The sequence below is a fragment of the Triticum urartu genome, chromosome 3, assembly GCF_003073215.2.
Source record: "Triticum urartu cultivar G1812 chromosome 3, Tu2.1, whole genome shotgun sequence".
Taxonomy (NCBI): domain Eukaryota; kingdom Viridiplantae; phylum Streptophyta; class Magnoliopsida; order Poales; family Poaceae; genus Triticum; species Triticum urartu.
In genome coordinates, this window is record NC_053024.1 from 155,195,210 (window position 1) to 155,201,956 (window position 6,747).

A 6,747-nucleotide genomic window follows, 5' to 3' on the forward strand; every position below is an offset into this window, starting at 1 on the left:
AGTGGCACCGGTGGGAAAACGGAAGAGAAAGAGAAGAGGTAAAACTAAGTTGCTTCTTTGACAAACGAGTGAGACCAAAGAACCTTGAAAAGGTTAAGCCATTTCGAGAAAAGAATACAACGGAGATGAACGAAGTTGAAATCACTCCATTAGAAAAAGAGGGACAAGGAAGAACAACTTCGGACAGCAATCCGATTGAAAAGAAAAGGAATTGAATAAGAACTTGATAAGATGAGATGACACTTGATGAAATCACAACATACAGCCTCCGGAACTATTGAATGAATGGAACAAGGGGTAAGAAAGATCTCAGACAGCACTCCAGTTGAAAAGAGATGCAAGGCTTGATAAGGCGAAAAGAACTTGAGCAAAAGGGCACAACACTCCGGTTAAATGGATAGGCATGAAAAGAACATGATCTTTGACAAAACAAGATGATGGGTTGAAAAGAGCAACATCACAATACCTCCGGAACAAAAGAATAGAAGATAGATAATTGAAATAGGAGAATGGAGAACAAAATGCCAACTTCTGCCACAAAAGAGCTTGAAAAGGCATCTTTAGGAGAAGGGTCGAACGGAGTTGTTGGAAACCCAACAATGAAAAGATAGGCTTGAAGTGGGCTTATGGAAAACATCTCGAAATCTTGAGGTGAAATTCTGCCACTCACGGAAAAACAATAGATTGACTTGATATCAAGAAGGAGACGAGAAACTTATTCACCGGAAGGATAAAAGACGAACTTGGGTCCTTTATGAGCACCATAAATAGCAACAATCCTTAGGGAAGGCTTTAGGTGAAATATAACCCAAGATAACTCCAACGAAGAGGTTGATGGATTTAAAATATCTCATTCTTAACAACATGTGAATCATGAAACATGAACTCCAATTATCAAGAATGACATAATACCACCTCCAACGATACGGACGAAAGAATTGCACTTCGGAATGCGAGATGAAGAATGCTTGAGCTCCTTAAAAAGAATCTTGATGAACACTTCAAGAATGAATTAAATCCTTGATGAAACATCATGTAGAACCTCCATGAAGAACTTCGGTAAACAAAAGAATGATCAAACGAAAGGAAAGAGAAGATGAAAACACAAGGTGAATCCTTGTAATGATTTAGATGAATCCCCATGGTGATATAATTGAGAAAGGTTGGAACTCCGGGAAAAAGAGAAGATGAACAATTGACAACGAGAATTAGTCATTGTGAACAAACTCCGGAGGAATGAATCCATCATTTGGATGAAGCAAGAATAAGAATTATGTTATGTGTATCCTTCAACAATTTAGATAGATGACAAACAACGGATTTGGCATACTACTTATTCTCGTAGAAAAGACTAAGAGAGAGATATAGCGCAAACTTGAGAAGATTTTCAACGAACCACCGGTAGAATTTGGAAAGAACAAATGAATCGATATGACACCAAGGAAGAGAACTCTGCAACGAACCACCGTAAGAATTGAAAATGAACGAAGAAAAGAGATGAATCATCGGTAAGAATTAGAGAACGAATGAAGATACTTGAGATAATTTAGATGCAAGTGAACAAAGAGATCCCGAACTGATTAGAGAAAAAAAAAACTTTTTATGCACCGGTAAGATTGGAGAATGAGAGCTGAAAGCTGAGAATGAATAAACCTGAATTGATGGACTCCGGATAATCAAACTGAGAAGACTCTTGAATTTCTTCGGATTGGTGAAAAGAATTCTGACAATCGAAAACAATTATGAGAGGATGGCCTCGAACTAGAACCATGAGTCTTGAAGAGAATAGATCAAGATTTTGAGGAAACTCTTCTTCGGCCTTCAAAATTTGAGAATGATGACGAGAAACACAACCGTGAATTGTTGAGATACTCCGGGATTTAAATTATAAAGGTTGAACCAACGATGAAAAGAATTTGAAAGATCTTGTTGAAAGGCATTTGACTGATGAAAATTCATTCTTACGTCAAACTTTAGAAAAGAATTTGAGAAGCTCCGGAAAAATAAGAAGAGTCAGGTAAGATCCTGGGAAAAGACCTGTGGGTTAGGGCCCACTCAAGAGAAACACCGTTGAAAAGATTTAAAGAGAGAGATTGCACCGGTTGAATTAAAATGGCTTGAATGAGATAACAACCTCGGAATAGGTTTGAACAGATCTTGAAGGAAAAGACGAGCCTTCCGGCCGAGATATCTTCAGCACTCCGGAATAATTGAATAGCGAGAAATGAATGAATATGATGAGCACTGACATGAGATGGTATTTGAAATGAGGAAAAAGGGGTATGATCCACACCAAAAACCTGAATTAAAACCACCGGAGAAGAAAATGAGTGACGAGTGACGAACTTGAAGCTTCGTTAGAATCTTCTTGACAATCACTGGATAAGAATATTGACGGAGATAACGAAGAAACTTCACATGAATAAAAGTATACTTGATTAAGAAATCCGAGTCCTTGAAGAAAAAGGGGTGGGTGGTGGGAAAATAAAGGCAACTTGGAACGAATGAAGCAAACACCGTTGAGAAGAACTGATAATTGATCTTGCTAATGTTGAAGTGATCGGATCCACTTGAAGAGAGACACACTGGTTGAAAAGGATTGACATGACAAACTCGATGATCGAGAAGGATTAGTATCACATAACAACATGAGAACACCGCTTAGGCAAGGTATGGAATCAACATTTGACATTGAAGCAACTCGAATACCCCAACTCAAAACAAAACAAAGGATTGGCTTGCAGAACAAGCCGGAACAAACAAATGATAGAGATTTTGTCCGAAGTTTTCGTGGTGGGGCCTACACGGGCTCAATCGTACAGCACCATCATGTAAAAGGCAGTGCACATGACATACGAAGTGTCCCCGAGTCAGCATAGCCAAGGACTCTTTAAGACACAACGAGACCACTATAAAACCAACCATGGATAGGCGGACCACTAGACGTCGAACCCCAATTTCATATCATACATCTGTCGGAAAGATATCCTAAGAGCTACTTGAATTCCCACTTATAAACTCCCGCAACTTTCCGGTTATGCAATTAGGTGTTGGGGATACAGGGGAAGCATAATATCTCACCCAAAACTAGCAAATCCTACATCCAGCTGTATCCATCCTTCAACACATAACCAAGAAACCTTCGGAAATCATTTACCTCAACTTTCGAAAAGCATCCATTATACGAGTTATGGAAATACTCCCGAACTCCCGCCCCAGTACTGGGTGGCGTCGAGGTTATCTCACCAACAACTGCATAAAAGAGATTTTTTTATGTCGGCGAAACTCAGGTATTCCAGAATTGCAACAATAAAATTGTGACGACAACACCTCGGAGCTCAACTCCCCGGGACACTGCCACAACCCCTAAATGTTAGGAGGCACCAAGAACAATGTTCTCGTCACAAATCCATCTTAACGATTCCAAGATACCCGCGTGATCCTAAATTTTTTTTAGTGAAATTTGAGAAGAGAAGAGTCAAAACCCTACGTGAGGATGCCTCACCAGAGCGACGAAGGGACTGAGGAGTAAAAAGAATCCTACTCCCCGATATATATAAAATCCTAAATGACTCAAAACATTTTTCTAGACTCAACAACGCCAACGATTCGATCAAGCAGGGGGCTCCTAAGGTCGGGGATGGCTCTGATTACCAACTTGTAACGCCCTCGATGCGGCTATATCTCCCATGTGTCGAAGCACGACTTAGAGGCATAACCGCATTGAAAGCAATGTCGCAAGTGAGGTAATCTTCACAACAACCCATGTAATAAATAAGGGAAAGAGATACATAGTTGGCTTACAATCGCCACTTCGCACAATACAAGAATAAAGCATTACATCATCCAGATACAATCAAGGTCCGACTATGAAACCAAAATAAAAGAAGACTACCCCAAATGCTACACAGATCCTCGATCGACCCCAACTGGGCTCCACTACTGATCAACTAGAACGAAACAACAGAAAGGGCAAGATCTTCATCGAGCTCCTCCTTGAGCTTGGTTGCGTCACCTGCTCGGTAACATCGGCACCTGCAAACTGGTTTTGGAAGTAAACTGTGAGTCACGGGGACTCAGCAATCTCACACCCTCGCGATCAAGACTATTTAAGCTTATAGAAAGGGTAAAAGGTATGAGGTGGAGCTGCAACAAGCGACTAGCATATATGGTGGCTAACATACGCAAATGAGAGCGAGAAGAGAAGGCAAAAGCACGGTCGAACAACTATGACCAAGAAGTGATCCTAGAACAACCTACGTCAAGCATAACTCTAACACCGTGTTCACTTCCCGGACCCCGCCGAGAAGAGACCATCACGGTAACACACGCGGTTGATGCGTTTTAATTAAGATAAACTTTAGGTTTTCTACAATCGGACATTAACAAATTCCCATCTGCCCATAACCGCGGGCACGGCTTTCGAAAGTTCAATCCCTACGGGGTGTCCCAACTTAGCCCATCACAAGCTCTCATGGTCAACAAAGGATATTCCTTATCCCTAGACAATCCGATCAGACTCGACATCCCGATTACAAGACATCCTTGACAATGGTAACACAAGTCCAGCAAAGCCGCCCGAATGTGCCGACAAATCCCGATAGGAGCTGCACATATCTCATTCTCAGGGCACATTCAGATTGTCCAAACTTCCGGTAGGCCAACCCAGAGTTGCCACTGGTGGCCACCGGCGGCTGACAGGTTCGACCAACACTCAGAGGAGAACTGGCCCGGGGGGGGGTTAAAATAAGATGACCCACGGGAGCGCCACTCCCAAGGGAAAAGTAGGTGGTGGTGAGACAAATGGTAAAACCAAGCTTGGGCCTTGCTGAAAGAGTTTTAGTCAAAGCAAATTGTCAAGGAGTTCCCATTATAACCCAACCGTGTAAGGAACGCAAAATCCGGGAACATAATACCGATATGACGGAAACTAGGGCGGCAAGAGTGGAACAAAACACCAGGCATAAGGCCGAGCCTTCCACCCTTTACCAAGTATATAGATGCATTAATTAAATAAGAGATATTGTGATATCCCAACAAAATATCCATGTTCTAACAAGGAACAAAGTCCAATCTTCTCCTGCAACTAACAACACTATAAGAGAGGCTGAGCAAAGCGGTAACATAGCCAAACAACGGTTTGCTAGGACAAGGTGGGTTAGAGGCTTGACTTGGCAATATGGGAGGCATGATAAAGCATGCGGTAGGTATCGCAGCATAGGCATAGCAAAAGAGCGAGCATCTAGCAAGCAAAGATAGAGGTGATTTCGAGGGTATGGTCATCTTGCCTGAGATCCCGCAAGGAAGAAGAACGAGTCCAAGAAGAAGGCAAATGGACGTAGACGAACGGATCCTCACAAATGCGACGTTATCGGAACTAATCCGAAGAAGCAACTCTGGAAAGAAGGAAACAACATAGTAAACAATCATCACATAAGCACGGCATGATGCACAACCAAGTATGATGCATGTCCGGTTTAAATATGCATGGCATGGCAAAGGGCACAAACAAAAGTACAAGTTAAGTGGAGCTCAATATGCAACGAGTTGCATATTGACGGAACACCACATCAATTATTTAGTTCTCTCTCGTTTAGGTACCCAACAACATTAAATGTTGTTAAACATGGCAAGAGGTGAAACATGAGTAGAAAACATAGTTAGGCATTTTAAATGAGGCCAGAAATAACAACAACAATTCCGGTAAAACCCCACATGCATTTAGCAATTTAAAGCAAACAACAATCTTAAACATCTTAATGTTGTTAACATGACGTGGGTGACATGTTCAAGTTTTTATGCAAGTGTTATTAAAAATTGACACGAGCATATTATGAAGCATTTGTCACCGTGGTGGAAAGAAAAGGGGTGCCACGGCAACGATAATGAAACGGTGCCACGGCAATGTTCCGGTTCCGGTAACTCGATTGAGATACCGATGCAAAGGAGAAGTGTGGGGATGCATGCAAAAGATGGTGGGGCGCTCCCGGATTCCGGATGTCCCACGAGTTGGCGACAAGGAAACGAGTGACAAATTGGACACGGTGCAAACACGAGCATGTCATACATCACACATGCATTCGCTCACGGGCGGTCGTCTTGGGGTTATACCTTTGGAGCGTGCGTTATCGAAGCGGTTCGGGTCAAGCGGTGTAGTCATTCACGACCATTGTCGGCGTTCTGGGAATGGGGGTCCCCAGACTTGCCTGCCTGCGGCCTGCGGCGTGGCTCAAAGGGGGGCCCAGCACGGCCATCTTCACCAACACAAACCCAAGACCCTCGCGAGGGGCCAAGCCTCGCGGGGCGGATGACGCGAAGCTTCCTCAGGCACGGCCTCGTCAGGCTAGCTCACGAGGAGGTGGAGAGATCAATGCAGGGTACCTCACGAGATGCCCATGACGCAAGCCATGACGACTCAGGGCGCCAGGCGGGTGCCAGCCCGCGCAGAGTCCTCCTTTACTCTTTGGTGCAAAGGGGGCAAGCGCAGCCGCGGAGTACCGAGGCATCAGGCAAAGGTTGCCATTTCGGTGCAACGAGACCAAGACCAAGAGGACTACGAGATGGAGGTCACCGTGGAGCCCAAGACAGCGTCATCACCAGAGCTTTGCGCAGGCGAAGACTACTTTTGTCTGGATAGCTTATACTTGTTGTCCCCCTTCAAATTAGCCCGCCATTGTTGGCTCCCTTCCCGCTCAATATTTGGGAAGAGGACCAGGGCCTCTATAAATAGGACCAGCCACCCACACA